Below are 12,710 nucleotides of genomic sequence, written 5' to 3'. Positions count from 1 at the left end.
GAAAGAGTTCCCCCTTGCTTCCATGGATCCCATGCCCAGTATAGGAGAGGGACAACATAGGAAAGTTTGCCCAGGGAACCCTCTCTCAAAGTCTAATGATGCAAAGGACAAAGCTCCATCAGCTCTATCTTGTAGACAAGGAATAAGAAAAAGACCCCATCTAGGAATTTTGTAGACAGAGGGAGCAGAAGAAATTTTGCAGATGGAGGGAGCACCTTTTTGGCAGATGATGTCAAAACAATGCAAGATATTTCATATACAAGTTAAAAGACAAAGTCCAGAGGGGTCCAAGGGAGTGCATGGGAGGCCCAGAATTAGTTATGAGGTGCTAAGGCATCTGAGTGCGCGTGTGTACATGAATGAAGGTCTGCAATCTCCCACCTCCTTTCTCCACTCTGCTTCTGAACTGCTTCTCAACTAGTGAAAGGGGAGGCAGAAAAGACAGCTGGTTGCCTATTCAGTGAGTGCCATAGCACCCCTGATACCTGGCAGGAGCAACTGCAAGAGGAATCTGACAGCCTCCCTATAGCCCAGTCTGATTTTGCAAGAATTCAGTTGGGCTGAAGCAAGGTGCATGTGTAGGGGCATGTCTACATGAGATATTTATTACAGAGGTAATTAGCTCCACAGTAAATGTCTCAGCATATGCCCCTATTAGGGCAAAGGAACTAATAGACTCCTCAGCCCAAGTAAATACAATACTACCATGCTACAGAGTTTTTTTACATGCACATAGACACTAACCCAACTGGCTAGGGCACAAGGGGGCTTCAGGGCAGCACACACCTGGTGCTGAAGCACCATCATGTTCCAGCCAACCCCTCTGCAGTAGATGTATAAACAGCACATGTGGGAGCTTCCTGGGAAAAATAAACTCCAGACCAATAAGCTCCAGAGTTTATTGCTACACATTAATGGCACTTGTAGATGCACCCTCTGATGCTGTAAAAGTGACCGTTTCATAAGGAGGTATAACATTAACCCTGATCTGATAGCCTGTCTTTTGACTGGGACCAGATGGGTTAGAGAAAAATGCCAGGATTCCATTTATTATTGGTAGTAGTTATCTTCTACCACTCAGGATCTTAGAAAGGGAGAAAGGACCCTTTCTATCTAATATCAATGTGGTCTAATTTAAACAAGTGCATCAACATATGTATATTATTGTTGTTGTGCCTGTAATAGTGATGGGTGATGTAAAGTCACAGACCAAAGAGACTGTCCCTGGAATAACCTACCCCAAGAAGTTTTTCTTTTTTTAAAGAAATCCTGAAACCAGACCAGACTGGGGTAATATTGTCCTGTGCATGTGACATCAGTGACCTCATTTGTATAGGTATAACATGTACAGAGATATTCAGATGCACAAATATGTTCTAAAAGCCCTTTATCTCTTTCATGTGTCCTCTGAAGTGTCAGGGAGACTCAGATCCAATATGCTTTTGGCTGGAGAGAAAAAAAATCCCATTTTTAAGTTAGGGAAAGTGAAGTTCAGGTGGATTAACAAATTTACCCAAAATTACATTAGAAGCATGTGGCACAGCAAGCTCTTTGGGTTCTGTCCTGTGAGTTAGTCATAGGCATCCTTCCTCTCTGGGACCATGCCTTGCTTTGAGTTCACAGCAGTTTTAGAACAAGTCACTGCTAACAACTGCTCTTCAGTTGCTCACAGCTGTTGGGTTGATGGACAGAGGAAGAGAATTTCTTAGGCAGCAAAGACTCAAACTACCAGAGGATTTATGGTTACATTCAAAACCTAGAAATTCACACTGAGGCAGTTAGGAAGCCAGTGGGCTGGATTCTCCTCCCCCTTGCACTCTGTCAGCCTTTACACCAGTACAGAAGTGGGTGTAAAATGTTATCATTCTGTTGTGTTAACACTTTACACCCAACGTGCCCTCACTTTGCAGAGGCGTAAATGATGACTCAAGGTGTAAAGCCAAGAAGAATCAGGGCCAGTGTATTCAGAGGAGAGCTGTATTCCAGTCACACAATATTTAATAATCCACCCTGCCATCAGGCAAATATTTTATTCTACAGTGAAGAGGGGCACTCTCTACAAGAAATGAAAAGTTTCCAAGCATCTGCTGGAACCTCATTACAAAATGGAAAACAACCATAATCCTTAATCTCTGAACATTATGACCCAATTCCTGAGTTGTGGCTGAGCTGCATTTGGTATCACCCAGAAGTGGGCAAAGACCATCTTACATCAATCAATCAAACATTTTCTTCCCTCCCCAACCTCTCTCTGATGCAAACATTCATTTTAATCTTGGGACTGGCTTAGAAGATAGGCTAATGTCTGACACAAGACAAAGAGCCATAATTTAGGGTAGCTTTAACTCACGCATGGCTGCCAAAGGTGACAGAGGTGACCAGCAATTACAAATATGTAATTGCTGGTCTACAGGTCTAACCCTACCACAGAGTCCCACAGGAAGTGCAGCATACAAAACTATAGCACTAAAGCACTATACTTACAATAGAAGATCTCACCGTTCTAGCTAAGCCAGGACTGTCCAACTGGAAGTCCATGAGGGCTCACAATCAGTTAATATGCAGTCTGCAGGTCCTGGCAACCACTTCTCCCATTGCCATGTAGAGAAGAAGAACCTAGAAGTCTGTGCGCCACCTAAACATGTAGAGAAGAAGAACCTAGAAGTCTGTGCCCCACATAACCAGCCAGTGCAGTGGAGGAGGAAACCTGGTGGGGAGGGGGCAGGAAGGGATGAAGGAGGGGATGCTACATGCCAGTACCACATGGTGTCCTTGGCTGCACCAAGCTCTCATAAGCAGGGACCAAGATCCATACCAAGTATGGGATTACACAAGTTTGAGACTACACACAAACAGAACGCAGCCACCACTAGAGTACAAGGAATTTACATGTAAAAAGAACTATTCCCAGCAGTGTTTTTCAATAGTAGTTTGGATCTCTTTTCTTTCCCCTCATTATAGAAGTGTCACAAAGTGGAAAAACATTTATGACAAAGCAAAGGGTAATGATTTGTGGAATATAAAAAAATTGAAGAAGCAAGATCATTAAAGCTAAGACAAAATAAATACTGTAAGAAATAATTCAAGGACTGAAGGGCAATGGCACTGAAAGAGCAATTAACTATGAGTCTAAGCAAATATTACAGATTTTAGGACAGAGGAGAAGATTAAAAATAGCTTAGTCTAAGTTGTCTAGGTGATACAGTGATTTGGCATTGGTAGTTGCTTGATTTAATTTCAGATATGTGTAATTGCTATGAAGATTGAGTAGCGAAACTTTTATAGTTCTTAAAGGGAAAATATTTGTGTGAGAGATCTTGTGGCTAAATTAAAAATAGTGTCAGTGAAGGACAGCAAAATGTTTCAAGTGGTTTAAGTAGAGCAAAATAATTATGCTTCAGTGGTCTTTTTAAAAAAGCTTTTATGGTTTATGTTTGTGCCTCAGCTTACATTTATTTATATTTTGAAAGACAGAAACCAAACTATTATAGGAAGAGGATGCAATGATTTTTTTACTATAATGTAGGAGCAGTAAATCTGCAATATCCTGGGAAGAGAAGATTTACCATACATGGATAAAGAAATAAGAAAAGTATGGTATTGCATACTTCATACTGTAATATAGCGATGTGACGGGCTAGCTGGCAGTGACCTAGCCCGGGGGTTTTGAAAGGGCAAAAGATGATTGGAGGATTTGGGATTCCCTTTCCTCACCAATCAGGCCCCAGAGACTCAACTCTCATGTCCCCTGATTGGCCCCTTGGGTCACCTGGAGGGGGATAAAAGGGGCAGCATGGCTGATTCAGGGAAGAGACCAGCAAGGGACCATGAGGAAGGAGCTTCAAAGAGCTGGCAAGAGCTGAGCCAGCAGGGTGGAAGCAGTTGCCCCAGAAGAGCCTGAAGGCACAGGACCTGCAGGCAGCAGTTGGACCCTCACCAGCACAGTGTGTGGGCAGCAGGAGAGGCTTCCGGCTAGGCTCCAGGATCCCCTACAAGAGGCTGTGGCCAGCAGGAGAGGCTTTCCGCTTCAGCAAGGATCTGAGCAGGGACCTGAGGGTTTCCCAGCTCAGCTTCCAGCTCCTCCAGTCAGAGACCAGGCAGCTCAACATGAGGCCGGGGCTCCAGAAAGGTAAAGACCCCTAGCAGCTTGAAGTAGTACCAGCACTGGTGGCTGTGTGGCAGTGTTTCTACTTACCACATGAGAGGTTCAAGTTCAAGTCCCAGTTTTGGTGATTTGGGGTGAGTGAGCTAACAAAGAGAAATTCTTGCAGTGGAAAGGGGCCATTGTGTTTTCCCCCTTTCTCCCTTTCCAGGTACCTAGGCCCTATATTTCTTTGTCCTCTGACATTTTATATTTTGTGCCTTTTTATTTTTCCCCAACCAGTATTGTTTGTTCTGCTGTTTGTGTTTTATATTTTGTAAACCCTGTCTTTTGTCAATGATTGTAAGTGTCTAACCTTTGTTGAATCCTGTACCTTGGGGCATTGTAGTGTCCACTATACCCCCTGATTATGCCTGTTATGTTCCCAGTATTGTTCCCTCATTAAAAGGTATATGGCTAAGTCCCCAGTGGTGGTCTGGCTCTGCTCTATAGGGGGAGGAGAGTCCCTACACCTCCCACAGCGCTTGTGCACCTGCTTTGATCCCTTCAGTTGGAGAGGGGGTACCTTTTGGAGTACCGCCCGGGTTACAGCAAGAAAGGATCAACATTTTGATCTGAATCTGTGTGCAACTGATATATAAAATAGTGGTTTAGTTTCTGACAAGAGTAGGAAAAGTACAGGGGTGACAAGCCTGAACATGTTTACAGCCTGTTCATGTTTGCCTTGGTGTCACTTAGCAGAGCACCCTAAGGCAGCAGCTGCATCAAATAAAGTGCCAGATGCAAAAGGTGATGCAGTAGGATGCCAGGCTATTTAAATCAACAGCAGTAGAATATATACAATGCTGCACTCTGGACAGAATGAGTGGTCATTGAAGAACAGCAGATATTGTAACATCCAAACAGATCAAGAGTGTTTGCAAATATGTCGCAGCACCTGCGTCACAAGGATTTCTTAAATGAAGTATTTTTATCTGCATGATTTGGCACAAGTGCAAATATGGTCTAAGGCAATAATCATCAAAAAGGAGGAAGTCAAAGTGTCCTGAAGAAACAGACCCTAAGCCATCTCAAGCATGTATGTGGAATACATGCATGCATCCTCCCTTTGAAATGACGAATACAGGACCTCCCTTTTTCCAGATGGCAATACATTTGATTCAACAGACACCATCATCCTGTTGATCAGAATCAATTCAAATCTGAGCTTTTTAATAAGTAATTGGAAACTATCTAGATGTACACAGGTACTGGAGTTTACAAACTTTATACGGCTAGAAAGAAGTTAATGAGCAGCTTGTGGGCTCAGACTGCCTGTCACAGCCCCACTTGCAATAGGAGGCAGGCCTCGGCTTAAAGGGCATAGTCCAAGCCCAACTGGGCACTGGCTGGAGGGCAGGCTCTTAGGTTCCAGTCTGTGAGAGAAGCTTGCAAGAGCATATCAAGAACTAACTAGACTGCTGCCTGTCAGAGGCTTCCTGAGCGAAGCTGGGACAATTGTTTCAATTTGCTACCAGTGGCTTACCTGTTAGTGCTCAGTGGGCTGGCAGGAGGTGCCCCTTTGGAAAGGAGTAACAGTCAGTTAAAACACTTAGTGGTTTGCAACTAACCCCAGACTCAGTAGTGGACAGTCATATGTAGGAGTGATGTGATCACAGCATGCTCAGATTGCTGCAGAGGGGCAAAAGAGGAGAGCTGTGTGCTGAATTGGGGGAGTTCTGAAATAACTTGCTTGTGTCCAAAAGAAAACTTGGATACAAAAGGTAAAAGACCAGTCCAGGCAAGAGCAGAAACTAGTAGAGAAAGAAGTCTGCCATTAGTTTCCCTCTGTTTACTAATTGGATCCTACCAGGCTGCTGCTCTAGTCTAAGCCAACCTGTCTATATCCAAACAGTCTCCTAGCACTAGCTGGACCGAAAAGCATTCAATTCTCATTTTCTGGCTCTAATAACATTATCTGTGGTCTCTACCTACTGCATTCTTGTTGATTATGATTTCTCACCTTCATTCTCATCCCTATTCTGTTCCCTTGTCTCAAATCCTCCTTTCTTTCTTCTACTCATTAGTCTAGCCCACCCTCCTTCACTAGATAGATGTGCCTTCTTACTTCTCTTACCCAAATCATAATGCTCACAGGACCCCTATCCCTTCTTCTACATAGAGGCCTCCTGTCTCCCAGCTACTACTCAGCCAACAGGCTTGTTGGGTGAGTGCTACTGCTAGAGGCTTCCACAAATTCAGGTTGTCTCTAAGAGGAGGCCCTTTTCAAGCTGAGGTCCCTTGTTATCAGGGTTCAAGAAGCCCCACAAATTATTGAAAACTCTTTACTCCCATTGCTTCAATCCTGCAGGAAAATAAAAGTGGATTTTTTTCTGCCAACACCAAAACCAAACACATTGTACGAGAAAAGAGGAAAGAAATATACTGCAGGCTTCCCCTAGCCAGGAGCTATAGATACATTTGTCTTCTTCAGTCACTAGGCATCCTATTTCTGTTGTTAAGGTCTAACACCAGATCTTCAGAAAGTGTTAAAGCATCTAACTCCTACTGAAATGACTGGAATTTAGGTACCTAGATGCTATTGAAGATCCTAATGCTGGACACTTCAGGACAAGGAAAAGAGCTTTATCTGTCAAGCACCACTTATATTTCTGGTATTACAGAATAAATGAATTGCCAGAAAATGACCCTCATTGAGCCAGAAGTAGTAAATGAAATTCAAGGGCTCAGCAAAAGAGGCTGGTACCAAAAACATTTCCATTCAGCATTATTTTTTATCCCAAATTTCATCTTTTGCTAGTTATTTCAGTACTAGTCAGGAACATTACAAATCTTGCTGTAATGTGAGGCTGCATTTATTTTTATTTTCCTCTTAATCAAATTGGCCATTTTTGGGTGGTGGGAAAGCAGAACATTTCTGGGCAAAGCCTGAGCTTTACACATACACACTTGTACAACAACATTGCCTACAGCTCATGAACAGCTTATCCTTATGTTCAGTCCCAAATTCATATTAATAGGCAGGTGCCATTAACAATAATTATACTTAGTACTTTATATTTTAGTGTATATATATAATCTAAAATGAATGCATACAAATGCATAAAGTCCAAATTTTCAAACACAGTAGTACAGAATTGTATTGGTTGCAGTCCAGACTACATCACAGTTCAAAATTCTATTGAGGGGAAACAGCTTGAGAGTAGATTCATGTCAGTTCCCAGCACACTTAAGGCATGTTATGCTAATCCAACCTTCTATAAAACCAAAACAAATTATATTTAGAGGTGTTCTCACTGAAGCAAACAAATGCTATATCAATTCAACATGTCTAAAGATCAGGTTATTTATTTTGATTCCTAAACAAGATAACTACAGCGATATTTAAATGTTCAACTCTGAAAAGTCTGATGAAGACTTGGTGAGAAAAGGAAGCAATAATATCAGTTTAAGGAGCACAAGTATCCAGATTTGTGTATTATGGTCAGCACTTCTGTTACTGCCTCTTCTGTCTTCTCATAATCATTTCTCTGCAAGAATCTAATCTCACATAGCATTTTGCTTTTTGAGGTTGGTGGTGACTCTCTAGACACTTTTGGCATTCTGGGCTTTGTGGTCACAGTCATCGCTACTTGAGCATGGCAATTCTGCTAGGTAGTATACAAACAGAAGGAGATGCAGGGCTCAATTTCCTACTATCTTTTCCTCTTGTATAGTCATTTACACTCAACTACTAAATGAAATGAGCATACAAGGAGGGAATACTGATTAAGTAGAGTGTTACATCTACTTTGCACTGCTGGAAGTGACCGCACAAAGGTATAAGGCAATGGAGATTATGAGTCTCTTAAGGAAGGCTTTCCCACTCTTCTCTCCATGTACCACTCAGACTATCAAAGGTGTCCTGAAGATCATGTCTACATGACCTCCTTCCTCATTTATGGACTGAAACTGACAAAGTAAGACCCACCAAATCACTCCCACTCAGGCACACCAAAGACTGTCAGTTAGGCAAAGTAGACAGCTAAGAAGCAGCCCTAAAGGGGTCACGTAAAAAGAATTAACTAGGTGCATCTATACAAGATGCTAAATGTACAGCAGACTAATTCTGCCATGTATTAGAGCAGCAGGCAAAAACCATGCTAATGTGTTAATGAGCAGTGGAATTAGTCTACTGCACATTAGTGTCACAAGAAAGTATACACTGGTGCTACAGCGCAGCGGCGCCAATTACAGCGCATTAAGTTAGTACCTGGTGTTACAGGTACTAACTTAATACGTTGTAATGGCGGTGCTTTAATGAACATGTAGATGCATCCACTGTAAATGGAAACTAGGCCTCAACACTTTAGTCTTCCTTAGCAATATCCTTTGCAAACTAGGCATAGAATGAAATATGTGAAACTGGAATGGATTCTGTTTTATTGCGTCAGTATATATTACCAACTCTATTTATGGAATTACCTGGGCATGAAATCAATAAGCCCACAGATATATGACCACAGTTAAGAATCAGAGGATCAGAGAAAATTAGGGTTGGAAGGCACCTCAGGCAGCCATCTAGTCCAAGCCACTGCTCAAAGCAGAATCATTCCCAACTAGATCATGCCAGCCAAGGCTTTGTGTAGACATTTCTTAAAAACCTCCAAGGATGGAGATTTGACAACCTCTCTGAGCAACCTGTTCCAGTGCTTTACCACCCTCCTTGTGAGAGTTTTTCCTTAACCTAAACTTCCCTTGCTGCAACTTGAGGCCATTGCTCCTCATCTGCCACCACTGAAAACAGTCTAGCCCGGGGTCGGCAATGCCCAGCATGGGTGCCAGAGTGTAGCATACAAAGGCATTTTGCTTGGCACACAAGCCTCTGGGTGGACAGTGGGGAAGGGTCCAAGGCTGCACTGCCTCAACAAGGATCAGATATCTCTCAGCTCCCTTACGGTCTGCCCCTGGCACACCAACATCTTACAAATTGAGGTTGCGGGTGTTTTTGGTATTCTGCCCAAAAATGTTGCCAACCCCTGGTCTAGCACCATCCTCTTTGGAATCACCCTTCAGGTAGTTGAAGGCTGCTATTAAATTCCCTCTTACTCTTCTCTAGACTAAATAAATCCAGTTCCCTTGGCCTCTCCTCAAAAGTCAAATGCCCCAGCTCCCTAACCATTTTTGCTGCTCTCTACTGGACTCTCAGGGAGTTTGAATTATATAAGGTATAAGGCATCCATATTGTAAAGGTTCTTTTCTGTTCAGGTCTTTTTCCCTTTCTGCAGGGTTAATTCTAAAGGATGCTTAGGCAGCACAGACTTCTATTCTAAAATGTATTCCCTTTGCAATTTAAAAATTCTCTAGGATAATGCTTTCTATTTAAAGGGACATCTGTGAAGATTCGTTATAACCTGCTCACTTTTCTTTTGCATTCTCTCCTGCTCCTGTTGATTCATTTCAGCTCTGATCTGGACAATTCACTAAGGCTTTTATAAGAAGGAATTTTAATGGGACCAATTTATGAGGAGCTGCTCTTATTATGCAGTTCATGATGCTCAACAACAAACTAGAAACCACCAAACTAATTTCTGTTAAAACGTTACCTTGGACTTGGAGCCTGGGACCCTACAGGTAATACGCTTGTGTTTTATAAATTAAAACATTCTGCCATCTACATTTATACAGTTAGTGAATGAGAACATACTGTAATGTATTAATTTTAAGTAAGAAGCAATGAAAAAATAATCTCCTGTACATCTTCTTATAGAAGTTGTAGTTTGTATTACATTTAGTGATTTCCTTTGTGGTTTGTATGGTAGAAGCGTGGCCACAAAATGAGGATGGGTGGGGGAAGGGTGACTGAAGGGGAGTGGCTTTCAAAGATATACAAAAATGAAGGGCAATTTCTGAAACAAAACTTAGGCAGAATTTTCATGCCACATTGAAAAGTATCACAATAAAAAAGCTATGCTCAGAGGCTGGCAAACCCAGAAGCATCTTTAAACGCTTTATAGGTTTGAGTTCCTAGGTAGATGCACCTAGGAATTCACTAGGTGTCTGTCAACGTAACGACTAGAACGTGGACACTCAGGGCTTGACCCGAGAGGGTCACTACTCAAGGGATAAGGAGCAGATGAAGTCTAGTTTAGAATCAAGTATCAGGAGCAGGTGTGTCAGGAGACAAGGTCTATAAGGGAATACGATGTAATTAATCACCATCGTTAGTCTCACAAGCTATGGGAGTGAGGAACAGGATGTCATCGTCCAGAACAGTCAGTAGCCAGGGCTAGTAGCTATAAGGCTCCAAGACACCAAATTAAAAACAAAAGCCAAAAATCAGCAGATCAGCAGCAAAGGGATCCAGGCTGAAGTCTGGAACAAGGATTTATCAGGCAGGAACCAGGAACCAATGGGCAGAAACGAAGACAAGCAAGAAGCCAGGCAGTCCACAAGAAGAACTCAGGAAAAAGGAAGCTCAGAGTCTTTGCAAACACTTGGATGATAGGCAAAGTTCCAGAGGTCTAGAGAAGAGTTAACAGTACTTATCTTTACCAAAAAAGGGTCTTTGGAATTGTCAACCAATCCATTCATCTTTAATACTTAGGAAGTCACAAGAGTAAGTTATAAATCAGTTAATTTATAAACATCAAGGCTATGGTGAAGTGACCACCAGCAGTCACTATAAACCTGTAAAGAACACATCATGTCAAAATCACTTTGATTACTTTCTCTAATGTTATAATTGGTTCAGTAGATAAGAAGAATGTGGTAGACATAATATTCAACCTTACTAAGGCCCGAGCATATTAGGAAGTAGGAAGAATTCTCATTGAGCATTTGTAAGCATTGGAACAGATTACCTAGGGCCTCGTTACATGTTGTACTTTGAGTCACTCAAATTTTGATTGGCTTAGTGCTAGCTTGGAGTTTGGAGCAGTCACACCATTAGTCAGAAACCTCTGATGTTACCCTACCTGCACAGCTGTTAGTTGCCACTAGATGCCTGGTGAGCAGGAAGGTCACTTCCAGCCCTACTTCTCTATGATTCTCTGTGCTTCTAAGGTTGTGGCTTGCTCCTTCCCTCTCCTACTAAGCAAAGAGCTCCAGCCTTACAGCTCCAGCAGCTCTCTGCTCCAAACAACCAATCCACATGCAGCAGCTGCTGCAGAGTGGGAGCCAGTCTGCTGCCAGAGAAGTCTCTGCTCCAGGCAGGCCTGGACACAGGCATGGGCAAACTGGGCAGTCTCCTGGGGCCCAGACAGAAAGGGGGCCTGAAAAAATTTTATAAATTTAAAATTGCAAAACAAAGTTTTAATATTGCACATATATGGGACTGGCAATGTTATCAATTGAGAACAAACTATTTAAAGACCTCCATACCACATGTGATAAAGATTTTTTCAACAAAAAAATAATTATCTTTGGTGAAGTGGGGCCTGATACTAAAAGTTTGCCTGGGGCCATCAGGAGTCTAGGTATGGCACTGGCTCCAGGCCAAGTCAGCTGCAGGTAGATCTAGGCAGTAGGTATGGGGCAGGACTAGGAGCTGTAGGTGAAAATTTCAAGGCTATCTTGTTTCCAGCTGTCTTGCTTCCATCAGCTAGCATGAATCTAGATCCTCCTCTGTCACACACACACACACACACCCACCCATCTCGAGGGCTAACAAAAGGAGAGGGAGGTGTTTTCCTCCTCTTAGCATATAACAGTCCAGGTTGATGCATGGAGTTTCCTGAGCTCAGCTTACTGCTCTGTAATGAATCTGTATGCTGCCTGGTTTGGCCAGTCACCTCAGCCTCCTGGCTGGGCTATACATTTCTGATGCTCACCAAGGCCACCAGCTGAGAGGGAAAACTTGAACAAAGAAAAAAAAAACCAAACCTGATCAGAGTAGGTGGCACTCAGCCAAGTGAGGGAGGTTGGTTGGGCTCAGAAAGTGTTTAGAGAGGTTGGATTGGCAGCTGCTGGGTCTATGTGTGTCTGTGGGTTGGAAGAGCTGTGAATAAACCTCTGAGCTGCATGGCTCAGTCTCCAGCTAGAAGAAGGCTGGAACAGGAGCTGGGTCTTTCAGATCAGAGATAATCCTGCCCTGGAGTGGCGTAACTTTGAGCCACATAAGAAGTACTTTAAACCCCCTGCTGCTTAATGGAGTGGCCCAGGGCCTGGAGCCACAGCTTTTCTATTTTCCCCAGACTCCAGCCCCCAGTCCAAGAATGGTGACCTGGGGCATCTTTCCCCACCAGTGCTGAGCCTGTATGGGTGAGTGACCACTGCTGGCCCCTGTGTCTGCCCTCCCACCAAGGCCTTCGGAGCAGAGGAGAGTGTGGCCAGCCCCATAGAACCCCAGACCTAGTTGGGCTCTGGCAAGCCCAAAACTCCTTGCTCCATGCAGCCAATCCACATGCAGTATGGCAAGAACTGGTAGGAGGGGGGCAGTCTGCTGCTGGGGAAGCCACTGCTCCTCAGCAGGGCAGCTGCAGGTGTATTTGGGCTCTGTTGCTACCTGTGTGGATACAGGAACTGGCTGTGGGTGGATTCTACTCTCAGCTGAAGAGTGAAGCGGACACTGGGGGGAGCTCTGAACCAGCTGCTGCTGTCGCCACAGCCCCTGGCCCCTGCCCTGTAC

The sequence above is a fragment of the Alligator sinensis genome, unplaced genomic scaffold (genome assembly GCF_000455745.1).
Source record: "Alligator sinensis unplaced genomic scaffold, ASM45574v1 scaffold593_1, whole genome shotgun sequence".
Classification (NCBI taxonomy): domain Eukaryota; kingdom Metazoa; phylum Chordata; order Crocodylia; family Alligatoridae; genus Alligator; species Alligator sinensis.
Note: the sequence above shows the minus strand (reverse complement) of the source record.